Source organism: Pogoniulus pusillus, chromosome 2 (assembly GCF_015220805.1).
Source record: "Pogoniulus pusillus isolate bPogPus1 chromosome 2, bPogPus1.pri, whole genome shotgun sequence".
NCBI classification, from domain to species: Eukaryota; Metazoa; Chordata; class Aves; order Piciformes; family Lybiidae; genus Pogoniulus; species Pogoniulus pusillus.
Genome location: NC_087265.1, coordinates 32,298,047 through 32,321,644, shown reverse-complemented (window position 1 = coordinate 32,321,644; position 23,598 = coordinate 32,298,047). Strand labels below are relative to the sequence as shown.

At 39.8% G+C, this 23,598-nt stretch overlaps 1 protein-coding gene across 6 annotated transcripts in view; it reads left to right on the top strand.

The window, feature by feature from the left end:
- Positions 1 to 23,598, top strand: part of AGAP1 (ArfGAP with GTPase domain, ankyrin repeat and PH domain 1) — a 427,786-nt gene that overhangs the window by 166,355 nt on the left and 237,833 nt on the right. The gene's annotated exons all lie outside the window — the stretch shown is intronic.

Genomic DNA, 23,598 nt, shown 5'->3' with positions numbered 1-23,598 from the left:
CTTAAGCTGTTTCATATAGCCTTCATTGATCTTTTAGTTTCCTTTGGTGCTTGATTTATTTTTTGTAAAGTTTTCTTTGTTTTGTTTTATTGCTTGTGGAAATGCTGAGGGAATATTTGCTCAAAGTAGTATCAAATTGTCTTGCACATCTGAGAAAGTGAGAATAAATTGAGAAAAATTATAGGAGCAGGGTAATCATGAGAAGTAACTCTGCATTCATGGAGTGTTAGAAATTGACAGTCTTGTGTAGGAGTTTAGAAGAGAAGTTGGCTGCTTAAGGATGCTTTAAAACATCCTCAGCAATGTTCTGGCTTGTAGAGGTATTTGGGTTCATCGTGTGCCGTCTTAAAAAAAGCATTTTCTGACCATCTTTAACTATTTTGGAATAGTCACCGCCTGGAGGAATTTGCATGGCTGGAGAAATGATGCTGAACTTGGGTCTGTGCTGTATGAGATGGACTTTGTGCGCCCTCTAGTGGAAATTCAGCCCGGTGTCTTGGGGCTTGTCTTCTAACCATGGCTGTTAGTGGCTGGACCTGCCAGCTTTTCATCGCAGCACTTCTTTGTCTAAAAACCTTAATTATGTTAAAATGCTTCTCAGGGCTTCTTAGTTCTCAGGGTTGGGGGGGAAAGGTGCTGCCAGTGTTCATCACAAAGATGTGTGGTTGAGACAGTGTCACACTAGTATTGATCAGATGAAATTAAACTATGAAAGCAAAGCATTATGGTTTTTAAAGGGGAAAATCCCCTACAAAAACATTCACATTTTTCCATACTGGGGAAAAAACAAACAACCCCAAAGCACACACTAAAAATACTGATGTGCACTGCACTAGATCTAACTCCAAATAAGGATCCCTCCTGTTAGGATTTGAGAGGAAAGCATTTGAAGCTGTGCTTTCTTCAACTAGCTCAAATGAATACAGTGAGCAAAGTACTGTTTTCACTGCCTGAATTTTCTGTCGTGTACAGATGACTTTCAAAGAACATTTAGAGTTGTTTACTTTTTTGCTTGTTGTAAGTGTATTTATTTCTGAGTGCTAACTAAAGTTAGATTTCAGTTACATATTCCATGTCATGATGTTTGTGGATTTTTGTACAGCACACTGTCTTTTTTTTCCTTTCTCTTTTTCCTTAGGGACTTTTTGAGAGAGAACTTTCTTGGCACAAAGTTAATGTGATAAACTTGTAAGCTTCCAGGAAGCTTATTTGTTTCTCTGCCTAATTTCAGTAGTAAGTAGACATAATTGACAAAGGTCATGTGTTTAAGAAATATGAAGGTTTTATTTTACCTACGTGGCAGTCAACCAACTACTTAATATTTGCCAACAAATAGGCTTAGGAATGATGCTTCTGTAGAAATGTATTACAGTTGCCAGACGTGCCTGGGACCAAATCCAATTCCTGACAACTTCAGCTGTTCATTTCAGCAGAAAACAAAGCAAGTTCTTAACCCATTAAAAAAGGAGGTGTGAGTGAGGAGTGCAAGTTGCTAATAGGGAGCACTGGATTAAATGATGCTTAGTTTGTTCAACTCTAGGATGTTCAGGTTCATTGTAGGTTTAATGATGTTTCCTAAGTGGCTTCTTCAGAGGGCTCATAGAATCTGTATGCAAACCTTTGGAAAGCATTAGGTCAAAGTGCAGAAATTGGAAGAAAACTTCTGTTTCTAACCTTTCAGGAAGTTGTAGAGAGTGGTGAGTGTCAGTCTCTTCTCCCTATTGACAAGTGTTAGAACAAGAGGAAACAGCCCCAGGTTGTACCAGGGAGGTTTAGATTGGACATTAGGAAAAATGTCTTCACCAAAAGTGTTGTCAAGCAAGCTGCCCAGGGAAGTGGTGATCACCATCCCTGGAGAGATTTAAAAGCTGTGCAGATGTTGTGCTGAGGGACACGGCTTAGTGGTGAACTTTGCAGTGCCAGGTTAAAGGTTGGATTTGATGATGTTAAAGGTCTTTTCCAATCAAAATGATCCCGTGATTCCACCATGAGAAGGAAACTTCAGAAAAGAGATGTGATGTGTCATTGGATAGGGGGCTGACTTGCTGGGAGATGGGTGACATGTTGGGGAGGGCTGTCACTTGGCGTCAGCCAGCGCTGTAGGTGCTGGCTGTGTCACCATCGCCTTAATGGCCACTAATGCTGTGAAAGTCTTTGACTAAAGAGAATAACTTTGGTTTGAATTTGTTTTTTTACTTTTCCAGCAAATGAACAGATTGCTTCTTCTGTGAACTTGTATTCAATAGAACATAAAAGCTAATATGATGAAATATACACTGATTTTATACATGCACTCCAATTCTGTTTCAACTTCTTTGTCTGTTGATAGGCATGAAATATCAAATGTATAGAATCATAGGATCATTTCAGTTGGAAAAGATCTTTAAGATTGAGTCCAACCATTAACTAACTCTACCAAGGATGGTGCTAAGCCATGTCCCTTAGCACCATGGTGTAACCACACCTGACATAGTTTAATGAAATTGCCCAGAATGACTTGTGACCTGGCATTGCAGGCACATGAACTTCAAGATGGTTTTGGTGCTTTGTGAGCCTCCAGGCAGCCAGTCTGTTACCTCGCTAGCTTCTGCTTGGTAATGTATCTTATCTGAAGTTGCTGTTAAACTGGAGTGATTCTTCCTCACCTTGTATTAATATGACTTGAGCCCCCTCTTCAACAGGGGAGCCAAAGTTCTGCTTGGTTGCATGACTTGGACTTCATACCCATAATTTAGATTTATATATGTGTTTTGTTTTTAAATACAAGTGGATCCTGAGATAAAACCTTTTGAGGGGCTACTGCTTTTAGCCCACTCAGAGTCTACAAAAATGCTGGGGAAGGACTTTTCAGGATATCAGGGAGTGACAGGATTAGGGGGAATGGAACAAAGCTGGAGATGGGTAGGTTCAGGCTGGACATGAGGAGGAAGTTCTTCACTGTGAGAGTGGTGAGAGCCTGGGATGGGTTGCCCAGGGAGGTGGTTGAGGCCCTGTCCCTAGAGGTGTTTAAGGCCAGGCTGGATGAGGCTCTGGCCAGCCTGCTCTAGGGTAGGGTGTCCCTGCCCATGGCCAGGGGGTTGGAACTAGATAGTCCTTGTTGTCCCTTCCAACCCTGACTGATTGTATGGGTCTTTTTAAGTCTTATTTGCTCCAACACAAGCAGCACACAATGCCAGTTAATAATTTCTCTTCATGTTCAGATGAATAAATGGAGTTGGTCGACTGACATTAGTTACCCTGACTTAACAAAAACATTTCTTGATGCAAATATCATTGAATCAAGAAAACAAGGGAGGAGGGACAGGCTAAATGGAGGTCTTGGCTTGCTATGTTCTTAAGCATTTCTTGCTGTTTTGAGCAGACTGAGCCAGTGCCAGTAGCCTTCTTCAATTAGCCACGTTTTTCATCAAACTTAAAAGTGCCACAGAGCAATTACTGCATTTTGTTAATAGATGAATGGATGAGACAGGGTTTTTATGGGTTTTGTTGTGTAGCAGAGTATATGATTTATATACTATGCTTACTATACTTTCAATAGTCCCATTCTTGGGACGTAGATACAGGATTTAGTCACTATTATATTCCAGGATAGGTAATGCTGGGTATTTAGATGCTCTAAGCCTTTGCTTTTGTAGATCTGTGGAGTTATTTCAATATATTGATCATGATCCCACAGCTTTTGCTGGCTTGTCAGTTTGATGGACACTTGACTTACATTTTTAGAGTAAGTTGATTATTGTGGGCAGGGTGGGTTGGTTTTTTGTTTGTTTGGGGGTTTATGTTTGCTTGTTTATTTGTTTTGTTTTAAAAAATCTGGATGCTGCAGTGGATGCAATAGATGAGACTCTGTTTGGTCTAATCATGTTAGCTTTAGTGCTCTTACTTGGCATGCAGCAACTTCTGTTTTAATCAGGCCGAAGACTGCTCACTGCATCAGCTGGCATTTACTTCCACAACTTCTGGCCCAAATTCACTCTGCTCTTCCTCTGTTCTGTGTTTTTCAAGAACTTTCAATTGCCAGTGCATTGGTAAATCTGAATCTGTCTGTAAACTTGTATTGTCCAAACCCCTTTTACCAGTCCAAATCACAGCAGACTTTTTAACTTCCCAATTATTGAGTTTTGTAACAAGAGCTGCTGTTCCACAAGCTTTTCCTGGCATTTAGTTTCTTGTTTCTGTTTGTTGCCTTGCTGTGACGTTGGCCAGCCTTTCAGAGGAAGAAACTGGAAAGGGCATTGAGGAGTCTTTTACTCCTTCACATACATTAGAAATTAAATTTCTGTTGGTTTTTTTTTCCCTGTGAGCATCTACTGAACTCTGTTAGTGGTCATCTGTTGTGACTTCTGTCTGTTAAAACTCATTTCTTGTTTTCACTGCAGTTCAGTGGTAGAATAATGTAACTTCAGTGACTGCTATTATGGAAAGGATACTTTAGTTAAACTCAAATGCATGGTTTACAATGCTTCATTACATTGGTAAGCTCACTGCTAATTGTGTAAGAGGAGGTCAATACTTGTGTAATACACACTCTGTTTTACAGGAGGATTTCAATTCCAGCTGCAGAAACATTTATGAATGATGATGCATGTTTAATGTTATCCAAAAATACCTACATGTACTCTTCTGGAATGATTTAAGAAATTGAAAACTAAGATTTGTGAACAGCAGTTGTCAGGATGGGGGTTCTTAGTCTTTTGAAATGTCTGTATGAAGTGTTGCTCTTTTTTCTGTACCCTAGTAATAATTTATAAATTAAGCTGTTCTGATACCATTCTAAACCTTGTGATTCCCTAAGTGCAGTAAGTATTCAGGCACCCTGTGATGTGACAATCACCTGATTCATGTACAGATTTGTACTTCTACGTAAAGCAGAGTTTTGAACATTTTGGAGGGCTGCTTTTTACGTTCAGCACTGTACCACTTGGGTATGATCTTCGATGCTGCTTGAAGTCTAAGCTGCACAAGCAGGCCCTGAGTTTTGGTCTGGAATAAGAAAATAAAATCCCAAATTCCAGGACTGAGTAATGTGCTGAACAATGAAGGATAGTAAATTATTTTTAGCCTTTGGCCTTTGTAGTTGGGAGATTGCTGGACAGGGGAATTGTGTTTTCAAAATAAGATCAAATGCTAATGAGATTCATTTTACCTTGGATTTCCCAATCAAGAATTAGGAGTGGGTTTTTTTTCCCCCTGCTTATCAGAATGGATTTTGTCAATGACATTGGAAATGATTATTTTAATATTTCTTGTCAGCACAGTATTGTAATGACTGTGTACTGCCCCGGGATGCCTTTTTAATGACTTTAGCCTTCTTGAATTAGCTTGATGTACCATTAATGCATGAGAATTGCTTTTATTTTTGTTCATGATGTATTCATAATTGGACATCTTTCCCTTCTTTATGTTCAGATTTCCTTTGACCCATTTAACTGTGGGCTGTGCCATTCTCTGATGTCACAGAGGAGCAGCAAATTTTCAAATATTTATAGGATAAAATTTTATCTTCAATGCAGCCTGCATCACTGGATGTGAAACAAAAGGTTTTGAATCTGATTTCGATCAAAGCTATCTGCTGCTGTAGGTTGGCAAGTTCACTTCGCTTGGTAATGGTCTAAGTAGAAGATATTTACATCCTCCAGCATGAACTTGCAGTTTGGAGATCCTTTATATTGCTGTAACTTCCCACTGTATCTGTATGTCTAAGTGCCAAAAACATGCTGGTCAGTCATTAGTATTTTACCTTAAAAATTCCTTCATATTGGGTCAGATAAAGCCACTCTGCAGTCTGGCCCACTTGTGTAATTGGAATGCACAAAGGTGTATTTCTTTTGTGTGTATGTATACACACACATGTGTTTGTCTCTGTTCTTTTGTGTGTATGTATGCACACACATGTATTTGTCTATGTTCTTTTGTGTGTATGTATACACACACATGTATTTGTCTATGTTCTTTTGTGTATATGCATACACACACATGTATTTGTCTATGTGTGTTTATCTGTTACTGATGAACCTTGTTGGGAAGGGATCTCTGGAGTGTCAAGGTTTAGATTCTCCCTGTTAAGATGCTGTTGGATGTGTCACACACTGTGAAGATGCACATGGTGGAAGATTTTTGACACAGCTAGCTTGTGTCTGGTGGCATGGATAGTACATCTGCTTGCTGTGTCCATCTTAGGAAAAATGCGTTGCTTAGGCTGGGCTTTACTTAGAGTTGAGGTTTGAGGCTTAGTACTTCAGTGTTCTCAGTTTGGAGAAATAAAACTCTGGGGGAACCTTATAATTGCCTTCCAATACCTGAAGAGACTCTACAGAAAATCTAGAGTGGGACTTTTAAAGGTGTCTAGAGACAGGACAAGGAGGAATGGGTTTAAGCTGAGGGAGAGTAGGTTTAGGCTGGATCTTGGGAAGAAATTGTTTAGTGCCAGGGTGGTGACGCACTGGAATAGGTTGCTCTGAATGATTGTGGATGTGTCTTCCCTGGGGATGTTTAACACCAGATTGGATGAGGCTTTGGGCAACCAAGTCTAGAAGTGTTTCTCCTTGTTGCAAAGGTTGAAGTAGATGTTTTCTTTCAACCTAAGCCATACTGTGAAGCAAGGGAGAAGGTGAAAACTCCAGTACCCCGTTCTGTTTTGCATGTGATAGGATATATGTACCTGCTGCATGAGTTGGGAGATTTTACCTTGTATGGATGGCTGCAATGCTCATAGTTTGGAAGAACAGTGCTCCAAACAGCACTTCAAACCCTTGAACGTTGAGGCAGAAGTTCCAGGTATATAACTGCAGATGTCATTGCTACCATCACAGTTTGGACCTTTACTTCTGATGCTGTGCTGTGGTTGTTTGTGAATGTGTTATTTGCAAATGTATCTTTTATTATTGATTGTGTAAACATTAGCCAGAAATACTTTATTTCTAAATCTAAATAACATTTCTATTGTTGTTTTAAGCAACTCTTAAAGGGGTGCCCTGAAGTACAGGTTCTCCATTGTGGGAGAGAAGATGACAAATTAATCCTTGTACAGCTGGATTGCAGGGAAAGGCTGTCACTTGCTATCAATATTATCAAGTCAGCTTTTTATAGATGTGTTTTCATTAGGATATGTTAATCAGTCTAATGGGAAGTAAATAAAGTCTCTAGTCCCACTCTACTGACAGCTGTTTTAGGAACAGGCAATTTGAACTAGATATGGCCTGAAGGCTGCTTCATTTTGGGAGAGCTGGGGGCTAGTAGGGACCCAAGTGCATTGCCAAGCTGGAGAGCAGGTCGTCTGGCTCCTAGGGTTCCTTTGGTGGTCCTTTTGACCTTTCAGAGAGTGCCTATGACTGTGACATGGCATCTGAAGTGATGTGTGGCCCTGATAGTTTGCTAGGCTTATCAAAGGTGGACTGGATTGGGCCAGTAAAACCTTGACGTGCTTCTCTGTGCTGCATCATTAGTGGGTGAAAAAATCTTTCAGTTGTTGGGTCCAGATACTTGTTAATATACTTCTCAAGAAGAAATTAAAGGGATGAAATATTTGTCCTTGGTGCCATGGCCTAGCCTGAAACAATAACACTCAAATCATAGAATCAACCAGGTTGGAAGAGACCTCCAAGACCATCCAGATCACGTTTGTTTAAAGAAATGACGGAATTAGGAACTGTTTTCCATTAGCACCAAAACCTGAAGCAAAAACACTTTGAAAGAGGGAGAAAGCTTGAGAACTTCTTATTTTTTTTGGGGAGGTTTGGGTGTGCTCTGCTTAATCTGCTTATGAATAAAATGTGATTTTTGTTATTTTCCTATCATGGTCATTTGTTCTCCATCAAGTACTAAAAATCACTATTCAACATAGATGTTTCAGTAGTGTATATATTGCACCCTGAGATTAAAGTCTAGTTCTGTGTGCTGGTGTGGACTCAGAGGTGGAGATTGTGCTCAGTTTTGTAAGGATACCTGAAAAAATGACAGTATCTGTTCTTTTTTTATTTCATTTTGGTGTTGTTAATCACAGAGTATAATTTCTAACAGTCAACTACTGCTTTGTTTTCAAATGCAGGGTGTTGTAGCTCTAAGCCTCTTTGAGGAGATTACTTTTTTTTAATAGCATGTGGAAATGTGTTTTCAATTTCTTGTGCTTGGATTTTAATTCCTAATCTGTTCCTGCTTTGTCATTTTACAGTCTGCATTATGTGTTTGTGTTGCTGTTGTGTTTAGTGCTTTGAGAAAATACCACTGCTGCTGAATTGTCATGCATTTTACAGAGTCTTATTCTCAATGGAGGAAAAAGGAAAACCAAATAGAATTAAGTCAAGTGTCCTATCAGCTTGGCAGAAATTGAATTGTGGAGAGACTTCTCTGTGCTAAATTTTGTTGTGTTGCAGTTCCTGGTGGAGCTGGTGAGAAGCTGAAAAGAGCAATGACAATTATTGTGAGTCTTTTCAAGCCAAGTGACCTTAACAGCAAGCTGATTGCACAGAAAGTAACACAGGAACAGCAGGCCTGCCAACAGGGCTTAGCTGTGGGGGATGTATCCAAATCTGGGGATTAAAAAAACCCAAACCCACCAAAAAAAAACAAAAACACCTCAAACCCCAAAACCTGCTTGGTAAGTAATCTCATTGCAGGATGATTCTGTATCCCTGCTTTTGCAGTTGCTACTGATGCTGTAGTGTGGGGTGCTAGAAGTGGCTGCAAGGTTAAATAAGGGCCAAGAAGGGCTTCAGCAGAGCATCAGCTCCTTAAAATACCAGTTTACATTTTCTTATTAGATTGACAACCTTCTTCCTACTCACATCTGTTACATTTGTAAGAGGCATATATAAACTGTGGCTCAGTTGTGGTGTTTCAGGAGGCAATCTGCCTTCCTAGCCAGTCTTTGTTGCTACTGTGGAGCTCTTTATGTTCTGATCACTTGACCTGATGGTTTTTCTTATATTTTTATCTTAAAATGTATTTACACCGTATCCCTTGCCTTGAGCATGTGTTCTGTACAGCTTGCTCAGCAGGTTCTCCAATACAGAGGGCAATGTGAAATGTCTAAAGCTTCATTTCTTTACTCTCAATATGTTGTCCCTTGGACATTAGTTTTAACTGTCCTTTGTGGAATTAGTTTTAAATATATTATCACATTATTACTGAATGAAAGGGTAGGTCCTGGAAAAGAAATCTTACGAAGAGCAATTGAAGGAGCTGGGGCTGCTTAGTTTGAAGAGGAGGAGGCTGAGGGGAGGCCTCATTGCTGTCTACAGATACCCAAAAGGAAAGGCTGCTGGTCTCTTCTCAGAGGTAATTAGTGATAGAATAAGAGGGAATGGACTCAAGCTGTGACTGGCTAGGTTTAGACTGGACATGAGGAAACATTTTTTCACAGCGAGAGTGGACAGGCATTGGAATGGGCTGCCCAGGGAGCTGGTTGAGTCAGCAACCTTGGAGGTGTTCAGAAGTCGTTTGGATGTAGTGCTTGAGGATATGGTTTAAGGGTGAGCTTTTTAGAGTAAGGTAACAGTTGGACTTGGTGATCCTGAGAGTCTTTTCCAACAGGAAGGTTTCTGTGATTCTCTAATAGGATCTAACATGGAAGGTGCCTGGTCTCAAAGCAGATCTAAGGGAAAACATCCTTTACTATAAAATTGACTGTGAGAACACCCCCACTGTGCTCAGAGCTTCACCAGAGTGTTTCAAAACACCTGGAAACCAAACCTGTGCTACAGCACAAAAGCCAGATGCAATACCAAGCCTGAGGAGTCTTCTGGTAAAGTTTGACTTCACCTTGAGAAGCAGCCACGGCATGCACTGTTCCATGGTACATCATGCCATGGTCTTTCTAGCCATCCCATGAGGTTCCAGAGAGTAACTGTTACTCTTGTATATTTGCTCTGTCTGGCATCTAGCAGACCAAGCTCTTTCATCCGAGTTGTCGAACAAAAAACTCATGTCCAAGTGGTGGTATTACATTTATATTGCTTAGTTTCTGCGATTTGTCTGTTCCTGGATGTGTTCACAGTGTGTTTACCATTTATTAAGAAAGAACAGCTCTCTTTTTTTCTTCTTCTAATGAAGAGATGCTGTTGTCTGAGCTATCAAACATTTTAAACGGGTGTAATAAACATAATCCTTTTGTAATGTACCCTGTTGTGGCAGAAACACATTTTAAACATCAAAGTTCATTATTAGCATAGATTGCTCTTCAAAAGCCTTTCTGAAATGCATTGCAAATTGTTCCTTTTCAACTAATCGTATGCATATGCAAATCCCATTGAAACTGTTTCCTTCTCTGGGATTAACACTTGTTTATTCAGAGTTTAAAAGCCTGCATGAATGTGTGTGTGGGGGTGGTGTTCATAATAGTAAGATACTGTAAGCGTTGGCATTATCCTTCTGAATTCCTATGCCAGAAAGCATCCAGCACTGCTACCAAGTTGAAAATACATGGGTGTGCTGATTTGAGGTTAATTGGAATATTTTGATGAGAGAAATGAGGTCACTGGTTGTAAAAAGAGAATAATGAAGTCTGTATCATTCATCGCTTTGCTGAAAGGAATAAAAAGCCAAAATGTAAATTTGTTCTACTCTGTTCTGGGTTGCAGCTTCCTTTTGCTTCTCCTTCGTTCTGCTCTAATATCTCTGCACTAACAAATAACAATGTAAGCTTTGCTGGTTGTTTTTATTTGTCTGTCCAGGAAAGGAGAGGGTAAAGAGGGTAGCTTTGAGCCCCTTCTGGGCAGTTCTTTTTTGTCTGGGAGGGAATCTGGATTTCTGCATTATTTCTAATTCATATATAATTGTAAATACTTGTAAAATACATTGTGTATATATGCTTGTAAATTTTGCTGGGCTGTAAATATAGCTTCATCTTACTTCCAAGCCATCTGAGCTAGTCTGATAAATTTCAGTGGAGGGGGAAGTTCCTAACCCACCACAATGAGTTTTTATTTCCTCATTTTCTATGAAGTAGAGAATCCTTAAATGAATAGCATGGAATCTTTCTTGGAAAAGGAAGTTTGATATGATGAGTGTGCTTGCAGTGGTAAATCCCAGACGCTGCAGAAGGAAGCTTGTGACCATTAAAGATGGAATTTTTGCCTCTCTCTACTTACAAGTTTGATGCAAATGCATTTTTTAATGTGATTTTTTTTTTCTCCACGCTAAATACACAGTGAGTTTTATCTGTAAGCTATTAGTTTTAGTTTGGTTCTCAGAGCTGGAATTGGCCTGTATTTTGACCAGTCTTAAGAGCATTGCTTAACAGGTAGCCTTTGCTACACTGTTTTTGACATCTAGTGGATCGTGAGGCCCACCATGGTGGGGGAGATGTTCAGATGCATGTTCAAGGATATAAACCTTAGCTGGATGTAGTATTGGACTCAGATAGCTGCTGGCACCTGGGCATCCTAAATCCTTTGCTAAGGATAAAAGTACCCTTTGAAGGAACAAGAGACTGTTGTCCTGTTTGTATGGTTACTTTAACAATGCCTGGATTCTTGAAGTAGTGCAGTCTTAGATGTGTATTCTGTAAATCAGTCCTCACTTAGATTAAGCTGCTTGTTTCTTCTCCTTATTTGAGCTCTGTGTGTGTGCATGTTCAAAGGATCTTGGACAGAGTCTCTCTGTTGTATCAACTAATTAGTATTTTGAGGGAAAGGGAAAATACAGTGCCATTTTCTGTTGTACAACTCAGATGTAGCTCTGTAGAATGTAGAACTACTTTTTGAATAGCTCTTCTTTACATATTGTACTGTTTCACTGATTTTTGTCTTTCCAGGGGGAACAATCTTCCCAAGATGTTATGGAAATGATCCTGACTGTTAAGTGTGACTGTTGGGCTCAGAGGCTCAACTAACTTCAGTAATTGAGGACTCTGGCAAACTTGTTTGGCATCTGAGATTTGCGAGGGAGGTGACTACCTTGGCAATCAGTACATTGGACTCCCCTGCGTTATCTGCTGGTAGTTGGCAGCTAGTTGATAGCTAGTTGAGCTAGCCAAGCCCTGTGCTTGAACTCTGTTTGCTCTTGTTTGGTTTTGTTTGACTCTTTTTTTTCCTTTTGGCTACCGATCTGTAGCCCTTGAATGAAAACTTCCTGTAACTTTCAAAACTTTGAATGAGCTTTTTAAGAAATCTTACCCAAACAGAAACCCAAGGCAGGTGTTTGAGTGCCTTTCAGTCATCCAGGCCAAGTGTTGCATACACTCAGGAACTTGAGCAGAGAAATGGGAAACCTTTACCAGCCTCTCAGCACCAGTGCTAGTAATTGTGTGCTTTGCAGTTACTGCTCAGCTGCTGTCACTGCCTAACCAAAAGTCTTTGTATTTTCCAAATTATTTATGGTCTTTACTGAGATTCATTTCTTTTGTGTCTTACATATATAAACATGATTGAAGCCTTAATATCCAGTGAAGCTTCTTCCAAAAGAGACAGTCATCTTTGTCGTTAGGATGTTGGGGTGAGATCTGGCAATGCCTGAGGGGTAGGTGTCACTCTGGCCTTGGGCACAGGATGGAGCTGGCAGCACCTGCTGCCATGGTGCTCCTATGTAGGCAGGAGTTGTCCTGCCTTCTGAGGAAGCCCTTTGCAAAGCAATTAAAATCAACAATTAATGTAACTGGGCACAGGGCAGATGTGGTAGAAAAATGGCAAATGTGTTTTTGGCTGCTGGTGTGACACTTGATATTAATTTGTAGTTTGTTTCTGCTTGGTTTGTGGAATGCATGGTGTCGTATCTTGGATGTTTAAAGTAGTATCCACAATTGACTGTCAGTCAAAGAATCTTCTACTTTCTGTGACACAAAGCAAAGCAGTGCACTGTAGTCATCCTGGCTTTGTGGGGTCGATGCCAACTGTAGATAGAGCAATGCTTTGCTTGGGGCATGAGTTGTGGTTAAACACCTGGGGGAGTTTTAATTCCCAATAAGAATAATTATAAATGTGGTATAAAGATTAAAAAGGTAATTGTTTTGTTAATGAATGTGTGAATACTTGTTCTGGTTTCACTCCAGCAAATACCAGCATTTGTAAGCACACAAGATGCTGTTGTTAGGTACTTTCTGAAATGTCTCACCACTTGCATTCTTTTTAAAAAGTCTGAGAATGGTTTTCAGATTCACAAAACCAATTTAAAACTTAGAGCTTGAAGAAAAACAAACCTTTGCTTGCCCGCACTTAACGACAGAGCATTATTGGCAGATGCTGAAGAAATATTTTTTCCATAGAAAATTGGATTTTGTGCATAAAACTTTTTAATAAGGACAGGTCATTACTGGTTCCAAGTCATATATGCAAACTCCCAGAGATGTAGTGTGCTAGTGGTGCTTCTGTTGGTGATGCTTTAGTAGAAAAAAGAAATGGTGAGGAATAAATAGGAATAAATCAGCTTTGGTTTAGCATATCTACAAGTGACTTGCTCTCATCATTTATGGCTCTTCTGATGGCTGATACAGTTGCTTGTGTCTTAGGCATCATAATTTACAGTCTTGCAGAAAGGTATGTTTAGATTTAAGCTGTGCAATAGTGTAACTAATGAGAAATATAGGAAATTTATAGCACTTGATGATTGATTGGATAAGTAACTAGACATTAATTGAAGTCTGAGGACTCCCAGCTGTCTTTCAGCTAAAAAAAATAAAATATCTTTTTGGACAAGCAAAACTACTGCTTTGTAGGATTTTGGAAGTGCTTTTCAGGTTTATGGAAAACATGGCTGGAAATGTGAAAGGCTGGTAGGTTTTAGGGTTCTTTGTTTGCCATCTATATCCCCTAATGGCCTGCAGGAACTGATTAATTTGTACTTACAGCAGTACCACTTGGCTCCTTATTGTGCAGTCTCGGTGCAGCTTCAGCTGTCCTCCCCTAGGAGGTACAGTTTGGTACAGAAACTTGGCTGTTGTCAGTGGTTTCTGCTTATCTTCCCTGTCCCTGTTTTTAGCAGAGAGGCACTGAGGCCTAACTGTTGTTTGACAAATTATCTGGATAAATACTTGACATTAATCTCCCTGTTAATAATGCCATCGAATGGGTCATCTCTAAAGAGATCATGCAGCTTTCTTCTGTGCTGTCACTCTCAGAATGTACCATTCTTGCTAGAGCTTAGTCTTGTGAAAATGTCTAAATTTTCCCATTAAGTGCTTAAAAAGTCATAAAACTAAAGTCATTAGCCTTCACTCGTTACATCTGTATCAAGAGAAATATTCTTCTGTGCAATAAATCTGATCAAGTGTTCGACATTTATATCATTTGAATTCATTCTCTGGAAATGGACCTTTGAAGGTAAATTGCGTTAAGTAGGGCAATTTAAATTTTTAATACAATCTTATTGTAACTGTTAGCAAATGATTAAAGTGCAAAGGGGGAGCTCACATATTTTGTGAGATTTATGTTAAATGCAATATGATGCTTCTAGTGGGTAACTCTTTTTATGACAGCTGAATGTGGATAAAACTTAGAAAAACAATTAAGAATTTAGGTCCTAGTGTTAAGAGCAGATGACTTTGTATCTGCTGTTGGATTCGTGGAGATAATGTTTTGGAATGGGGGTTTGTTTTACCTGGGAGTGAAGCAGCAGTCTGGGTAACAATAAGCTTAACTGTTTCTCCACTGGGAGTTTGTGCCAGAGAGGTGGACTTAGATGACTTGGTGGATAATATGCTCCTCAGCTCAGCAACGCTATAGGCTGGGGACTGAGTGGCTGGAGAGCAGCCAGGAGGAAAGGGACCTGAGGGTACTGATAGATAGTAAGCTGAAGATGAGCCAGCAGTGTGCCCAGGTGGCCAAGAGAGCCAATGGCATCCTGGCCTGCATCAGGAACAGTGTGGCCAGTAGGACAAGGGAGGTTATTCTTCCCCTGTACTCAGCACTGGTCAGGCCACACCTTGAGTACTGTGTCCAGTTCTGGGCCCCTCAATTCAAGAAGGATGTTGAGGTGCTGGAACATGTCCAGAGAAGGGCAACAAAGCTGGTGAGGGGCCTGGAGCACAAATCCTATGAGGAGAGGTTGAGGGAGCTGGGCCTGTTTAGCCTGGAGAAGAGGAGGCTCAGGGGTGATCTTATTACTGTCTACAACTACCTGAAGGGACATTGTAGCCAGGTAGAGGGTGGCCTCTTCTCCCAGGCAACCAGCAATAGAACAAGGGGACACAGTCTCAAGTTGTGCCAGGGTAGGTATAGGCTGGATGTTAGGAAGAAGTTCTTCCCAGAGAGAGTGATTTCCCATTGGAATGGGCTGCCCAGGGAGGTGGTGGAGGCACTGTCCCTGGGGGTCTTCAAGAAAAGACTGGATGAGGCACTTAGTGCCATGGTCTGGTTGATTGGTTAGGGCTGGGTGCTAGGTTGGCCTGGATGATCTTGGAGGTCTCTTCCAACCTGGTTGATTCTATGATTCTATGATTTACTGTTATTTACATCCTCTGTGGTTTGTTTGAAAGAAGTTTTTTTTTTCCTTGAAGTACAACTTAGGCTTCAGAAGAAATGATGTAGTTGTGCCTTTTTAATTTTGCCATAGTATTACTCTTGGGTTTGCTTTGAGTAATGTCTCTGTTCTTGTTTCCTAACTCAGCTTTATACACGAGGTTGTTGAATTCAGGTGTGGCTTCATTCTCTGTTCTAACAGTGATGTTTGAGTGTCTTAAGTACCTGAAATTGGGTTAGTTTTTGAAAAAATCCCTTAGGGAGGGGTCCTACTTTTGTTGGTGTCTACCTAGTACTCAAGCCATCGAGTGATTCTGTCCACAGATGCAACACACCTTGAAGACAGACCTACTGATATTTGAAGCAGACAATCAGGAAGCTGTAAATACTTCATATGAGGCACAATACCTAATTTCTTTTTTTCTGAGGAGAATATTCCCATCTTGAGGAATAATGTCCATATTTATTGTGCGGGAAGTAATATTTACTTATATTATACAGTGAACATAATGGTTTTGATATATCACAGAAGTCAGGTTAAAATAAGCAAAGCTGTAATGAGTTTTGCTGGTCCTCCAGACCTCTGACGTGCCCAGATAGTTCTAGTCAAAGCATAGATGACTTCTTCACTTGTAAATCATCTGCTGTGTTCTATTTGGCCTGCCATACAACTGTGTCTACCAGATGTGCCAGGGGAGAAGGGAAACTCATAAACAGTTGACCATTAATTTTAGTCCATCACTACTGAACTAAAACGTGCCTGCAAGTACATGGTTTTGCCAATCAAACTGCAGTTTGAAGCAATATCATGCTTGGATCAAGCAGTGACAGGGAAAATGGAATGATTGGGAAACAGGATAAAAGTAAGTGCTGAGGAGACAAAATGCTTCATTCGATTCTCCATACATTTTACTTCTCTGCCTATGTAAAGTTTGGTTATTAGAAGCATTGAAACCAAAGAGAAACTGTCTTCTGAAAAGCAGAGCCACCTCTGTGGATGAATTCAAGTAGGTACTGGTTGGAAGGTAATTTTGAAGTGTTACAAAATTGCCACAGAATACCAGCGCAAAGTCTTGGGTATTCATTGCTTAAATAGTTAATACCTGGGTGTAAGGAACCATTAAGGCTGCATGTGTAAATGCTATTCAAAATTAGGTAGTCTTCCACAAGAACAATTACCTATTTGCCTCGATGATCTCCTTGGGTCCCTTCCAACCCCTAACATCCTGTGATCAGAACACTGGAAAGATAGCATGTGCAGCTTGTGCTTGGAGTGCCCTTAAACCACATTCTGGTTTTTATTCTGACTTCAGAGAGAAGCATCTGTCTGCCCTCTGCAAATTCAGGCTGCAGAAGGAGTTTAAGTCAAATATGGACCACTTTGTGGTGGAGCAGAACTGTAGATTGGGTCACCAATGCTTGCAGTGGTCACTGACTCTGCACCATGCTTTTCATGCTCCATGAAGGGAGTGCTAAACCCTGCCCTTACTGCGTGCAGACTTGTCTTGCTTGCAAACATTTCAGCATTTGAGGACAGGTGGTTTCTATGGACACCTATTTTTCACTCTGTTGCACTGGGCATGTGACCTTTGCTTTAGAGCCAGCTTGTTCGTGGTGTCTGTGCATGCAGTTCTGAGGTATAGACATGCAGTTGCACCTCTGGGTTCAGAGATGTTGGGTTATTAAGAAATAATGTTAGGTCATTTGGCAATTAAAAGGAATCAATGATTATGCTAATGAATGGCTTGGTTCTGGTAATGATGTAAATGTGTTCTTCATAGCTGCATTAATACATTTGTCTGAATGAGATGCAAGTTAAGTTGAATGTGATCTAGTAAACGTGGATACGGTTTTATTCCTTTCTCTAAGGGTGCATATATCTGAGTCACACCAATGTAACCAGAAGCTTTCTGTCATTTTGGTTCCTTGCCTGTTTTGTATTATTGAGCATATTGGATATGCCTAAATCTTTAGGAAAGAGAAATGTCACCTAAAAAAGCAATGGTTTGATATCATGGCATGCCTCACAAAGTAGGCTTTCCAGGAGTCTCTGACTCAAAATGTAAATGTGAATTTGCTTGCCAGGTGGTAAAATTCTTAAGTATAACGTTGGTGTCTGTTACTTAGTTCTGTGTTTTAACATGAATAATGAATAATTCTGTATTTTGCCAATTTTTAATTGGATGACATACCATAACACTATGCTTATTATTCTTAAATAATAGCTAAAGCCTCAGGTATTTATTAGCATTTAACAAAACACATTGATTTGACATTGTATTTGAACCTGCTGGCTTCCATTTGTTGGTTTATTTCTTTTCTTGTTTCAACATTTTTTAACCTTTGTAGTTCTTAGAATCAACCAGGTTGGAAGAGACCTCCAAGATCATCCAGTCCAACCTATCCCCCAGCCCTATCCAGTCAACTAGACCATGGCACTAAGTGCCTCATCCAGTCTTTTCTTGAACACCTCCAGGGACAGTGACTCCACCACCTCCCTTTGTGTGCGAAATAGGATACATGCCTTGATTCCGTTGTAATGGAAAGATCAGCACAGCTTTGGGATTTACTGTTTAGGTAAAAAGTGCAAAAATCATTACCTGTGTATTTGACACAGTGTTTGCTTTATAAATCCTCAAGCCATATGCTTCTCCTTGCAATGCAGTTTGAGCAGTGAAAAAAACACAGGTTTATTGCTTAAATTTCTTTAGACGCCAGATTGTCTTGTTGGATTTATTGGCATATTTGCTTCCTTAGTCTTGGGAGACAGTGATTTGCATCCAAGTTGGGAATAAGTGATGCACAGTGTTAGTCATTGTTACCTGTGGAGAAAAAAAAACCAAAACATATTTGCATTAATTAGGGATATTTAATACCACAACTCTTGTTATAAATGTGTTTTTGTACCTGGTCAAAGAAGAATGGTTATTATTTCTGAGCAACAGTATTTCAATGAAAGCATCATTAAAAACCAGTGGTACCAGTGAAGTGTGACTTAAGTTTATTTTAGGGAGAATTATATTAAAATCTTTTGGAACCATTAACACTGAACAAGCCTATTGTAGCCAAACTCAATTATTAGCTGTGGAGTTTGTGAACCTGTAATGATCAGTATAAAATTCAGGTGTTCATACATCCATTTCCTATTAATTTGTATTATGAAGTAGGCTAGTAGTTCTTGGAAAATATCTCTATCTCAGGAGTTATAAAATTGTTTTAGCAGGGTGAAAGAATTTTAGTAGTATGAAGCAACTTCAATCTCTTTTGAGTAGCCTGTGCCGTAATAAAGTAAAACTACCAACTTTTCTTCATGATGTTTTACTCAGTAAAACTCATGTTTGTTCTGTTAAGTAAATACAGCCAGTGTGAGTTCGAGCTTGTGTTGAAAAGCCTGTTCTGCCCATTATTCTGAGGAAAGTAGAAATGGGTATGTCAAACAACTGTGGATAGATTGAAGTTTTAACCACCCCTTGTTTGGGAAGATGAAGACTAACAGAGATTGCCCTGCTTTGTTCATGCTGTGAAGATGTATTTCTAGCTTCTTCTTTTAGGCTGTCCTGGCAATCTTATAGAATCAACCAGGTTGGAAGAGACCTCCAAGATCATCCACTCCAACCTAGCACCCAGCCATAGCCAGTCAACTAGACCATGGCACTAAGTGCCTCATTCAGTCTTTTCTTGAACACCTCCAGGGACAGTGACTCCACCACTTCCCTGGGCAGCCCATTCCAATGCCAATCACTCTCTCTGGCAAGAACTTCCTCCTAACATCCAGCCTGTACTTCCCCCGGCACAACTTGAGACTGTGTCCCCTTGTTCTGTTGCTGGTTGTCTGGGAGAAGAGACCAACCCCTATCTGGCTACAGCCTCCCTTCATGTAGTTGTAGACAGCAATGAGGTCACCCCTGAGCCTCCTCTTCTTCTTCATCCTGAAGGTAACTGTTTATTACAGTCAGCATTTAACTCCCTCAAATAATAGAAGCAATCACACAATAGCTTCGTTTCTAGCAAATTAACAGCCTTACATGGTAATGGAGACATAAATTAAGATGAATGTTTTTTAATATAATGAGATGAAGGGAATTCAGGTTAGAATTGGATCCTGTATTACAATTTATCTTCCTTTTTTGGAAGCAACTTTGAAGCTCTCACTGGATTAATCTTAAACAAGCTTTTGGCTATGTTACAGCTTAATATTAAAATAGATCCTGCAAGGAGGACCAGGTGTTAATTGGAGGAGGCAGTCTTCTCTCTCAGGGTATAGTATTCATTCACAGCCAATGAAAAGTTTTGCTTCTTGCTGGAAACTTAGACATATATCACTACTGAAAGATTAATTTATTTGTGTAATTGTACCTGTTTAGTGTAGGACTGATAGCTTCTCTTCAGCTTAGAAAACTGAGCAGATTTATTTAACAATACCATGCTCTCTAGCATTACCAGCTTTTAAAAGATTTTTGGAGAGCAGTGTGCAATGTTACTGTGCTTTCAGAAGTGATGCAGAAATTCAATACTTAACAATGAGAGAGGTGTGAGAAAGGAAGAGTACTAAGTCTCCAGAAATAAAGCCCTGGAAGGTCCAAAACCTTCATTTTATCTCATGTCCACAGAAGATAGGTGGAGGCTACAGGGAGAAATGCTGCTGTTGTTGGCAGCAGTACATGCTCGGGAAGGGAAGAAGGTATATTTGCTACTTGCCTTTCTGTGGTGCGATACTGTGCTGAGCATGTCTTTGTTCTTAGCCAACTATTTTAATAGCATGTTACCTTCCAGCTTGCTAGCTGAAATTGCTGCATTTCTTTTGGCATTGTTTAAGATCATGTCTTCTCTAGTCTGTTTTGATCAAAATCACTGCTTCAGTGGGTTTTTTCTCTTTTCAACCTGCAAAAGCAGGTGCTTTCACATAGCAGAAATGGAATAACAGTGCTTAAAATGTATACGTTGGTTTAAACACCTGCCTGGTTACTTTGAAATCCTCACTAAGGATAAGGCACATCTCATGTGAAATAGTCTGCTTCTTTAGTAACTAGAAGGCAAGTTTGAGATGCATTTCATTCCAGATTGTGCATAGGTGCTTGAGAAGCACAGGGGGAAAAACTTCTAGAAGGGAAAAAAAGCTCTCTGGATTATGTGACTGCCCAGTGCTTCGAAGTAACATGTCAAGTAGTAAAAATGTTGATATCACATATGTATAACATCAAATTGTTTTTAAGTAGTAAAGATTTGTTAACCAAACACTTTGCCCTCTAAAACTTAATAATGCTTTTGGTGTCTTGCACTATATATATTTTTGTTTTGCTTTGTTTTTTCAAGTTGATCAGAATCTCTTCTAGCTGTGCAGAGTCAGAGTTAAATACCTGCACACTTCATTTTCCTACCCCCAGTGGTCATGCTGTAACATGAAGTCAGTGTTATTCAGGCAAGGACCACCCTAGTAGCATTAAGTGGGTCAGCGTTCAGTGCAAAACAAATCATCTCTATGTGTTTGGATTTACAGCACAATGTTTCTGTAGAAAAAAAAGTAGCCTGAGAAATTTCTGGCTGTATGTTGTGCTTTTAGGTGTGCTCATACCAGCTGATTGTTGGACTGCAGCTTAAACTGAATCACTGAAAAGACTTGGGTCAAAAAGTTTTTAAGCTAATTTTCTTGCTGGAAATGGCATCTCTTGTAGCTGTGTAGTATGTTGTACAGTGATTTTGTGCACTTGCCTGCTGTGGCTTTGCATAAGAATATCATGTTAAATTGACTGCTAATAATGTTATGTGGACAGATTAATCATTGTTGAAAATAAACAGTGAAGAGTTCTGATAAGTTTCTTTTCTATATCCACATTAGAGGTGAGGTCTCTTTGCAGAGATGTCCCCCTCAGTGGGACAGGGAGGTTTGTGTTTGTTATGGTAACTGCAGTTGCACTCATTTGCTGTGTTTGGATATCTGTATCTTCTCTTGCCCTCAACAGGAAGTTGGCCAACAGTAAGTAGGCCTACAAATCCAGCAAATTAGCACATTTGTGATTTCTTTTAAAAGCTGTAGTGGTTGAAAACATAGAATTTTCATTGGCAACATATTTAGGACACATTCAAATACATACTGACTTTTTTCCTTCCCTGGAAGGCAGCTGAAGAAATTGCTGCATCCAAGCCCAAATACTTAGAGGAGTCCAGCACTTATTTCTGTTACAGCTGTTATGTGGTATGCCAAGCTCTCCTTTTTGAAAGCAGAAGTCTAAAAGTCATTAGGCCTGAAATATAGATTGAATTTAAAATAATAGGCACGATAGCCTTAATAGTGGATACTTACATTAATGTTTCCCATTCAAAAGCACTTGTGCTTAGTGCTTGCTCTTGCAGTTATAACTGCTTTGCCTGTATATGTAGTTGTGGAATAAATTTAGTTTTATTGAACCCTTACTGTAAACATGGAATATTAAGTTAAAATGCAGTTGCTGTAAAAATGTAAGCTGGTATGTATCTTAACTTCCCACAGTGTGTCTTCCCTAGGCAGAGCTTTTCACATGAAATGAGCAAACGGCCATCAGCAGGGCTTATGAGCTGCAGGAAGTTACTTTTGTTCATCTGATGAGCCACAGTTTTGCTGATATATCAGTTACACTTAGTTGTACTTCCAGTTTCATGCTCCCTGGTAGGTTCTGTTGAGTGTAGTGGCATTGTTTAGGAACTACGACTTAGGCAGGAGTTAGTTAAAATGTATCTAATGATACTTTGTGATGTTCATATCGTTGTCTGGAGATGCTGGCTGGGATACTTTCTGCTGGATTGGTTTCTCTGTGCTGTAAATTACAGCAATGAAGCATGTTAACTGCTACTGGTGCTGTTTTTAAAAGGAAGGATTAGTCCATGGATATGTTAGTTTACCAACAAGAATGAGGCAGGAACAAAAGAAGTTTGAAATGTCTAACATGTAAGACAGCATGTTCTCTTCTAAGCATTGCTCACACCCATTATTAGCTGCTGTGTGTGCAGACACACAGTGCTGGGAGGTGCATGAAGAACTGCAGCCTCAGGTGGTGCATCTTCTGACAAAGCCAGAGACACAGCTGAGTGATGAGGAGGTTGGCTCCAGAAGTGACACTGGCAATGCAGGATTAAGCTGAGTGATGGAGCTCCTGGTTGTCCTCACACATGGTGTCTGAAATGGGCGGTGACAAATTTTGTGATGTTTCTGAAGCTGTTTCCCTTCCTTGTGGTTTTGAGCACAAAGAAGTATTTGACCTTGTGCTTGTATACAACTTGCTTTTCACAATTGTTCTCATTTTAGGAGAGAACCAAATTTCTTCTATAAGCCTCATGATGAAACACCCACTCGCTTGTACTTAGAAATGTCACTATGCCCTTTGACTTTACAGTGGGAGTGTGCCCTTATCAAAGGTGCATTATAGTGCATATATTGCTTAACCTTCCCTATAAATCATCGTCTGGTCAAGAAGCTTGTTTAGCACCAGTTGCAGTAAGGTTAATATTCCATGCTTTCTGTAGGCAGAGATGTTTTGATGGCTTATAAAAGCACCAATTTAGTAACTGTCACAAATGTTACTCCAGCCCATGAGTTTGAATAAAGAGTTAATTTTTGTCATAGAATTTCAAGAGATTTGGGTCTTTGTGTTAGCAAGAGCGTTTGGGTTTGGTTACAGACTAATTGTTCATCTTTTTCAGTCTGCTAATGGGTGATATGAATCGAATGGAGACTTTCTGCAACGATGAAATATTGGTTTTGTCATTGGAAATGATCTGTGAGTTTGGAGGGAGTTGTTTTAAGACAAAAGGTAATTGTAAACTCACAGGTTTTTGGGGGTTTGTTGTTTGGGTTTTTTTCCCCTCAGCAGTTAAAGACTGTTTGTCCTTTCTGCTGTGTTTCAGCCGGCCATGAGCATTCCAACTTCAGCTGAAAGTTGTTTTTTATCTGTCAATAAGTAGAAGAGAGTTTACTGCGTAATTCTTGCGTTCCCATCTTTTGCACAAAGTGGCAGATTGTAACTAAACCCATTCTTTGTTCATACTGGGACACACAAAAGAGGTAAATGCCCTTATACATGTTTTTATGAGGCACCAATTTTGATTTAAATTAGTGGCAATTGAGGCAATTGTTTGCATCTCCTAAATAAGCAGTACTCTCTTCTCTTGTGCTAGAAGAGAAATATCACCTAGATATTACAGGTATATGCCTTGGATTATTTCAAGTGTTCCTTGG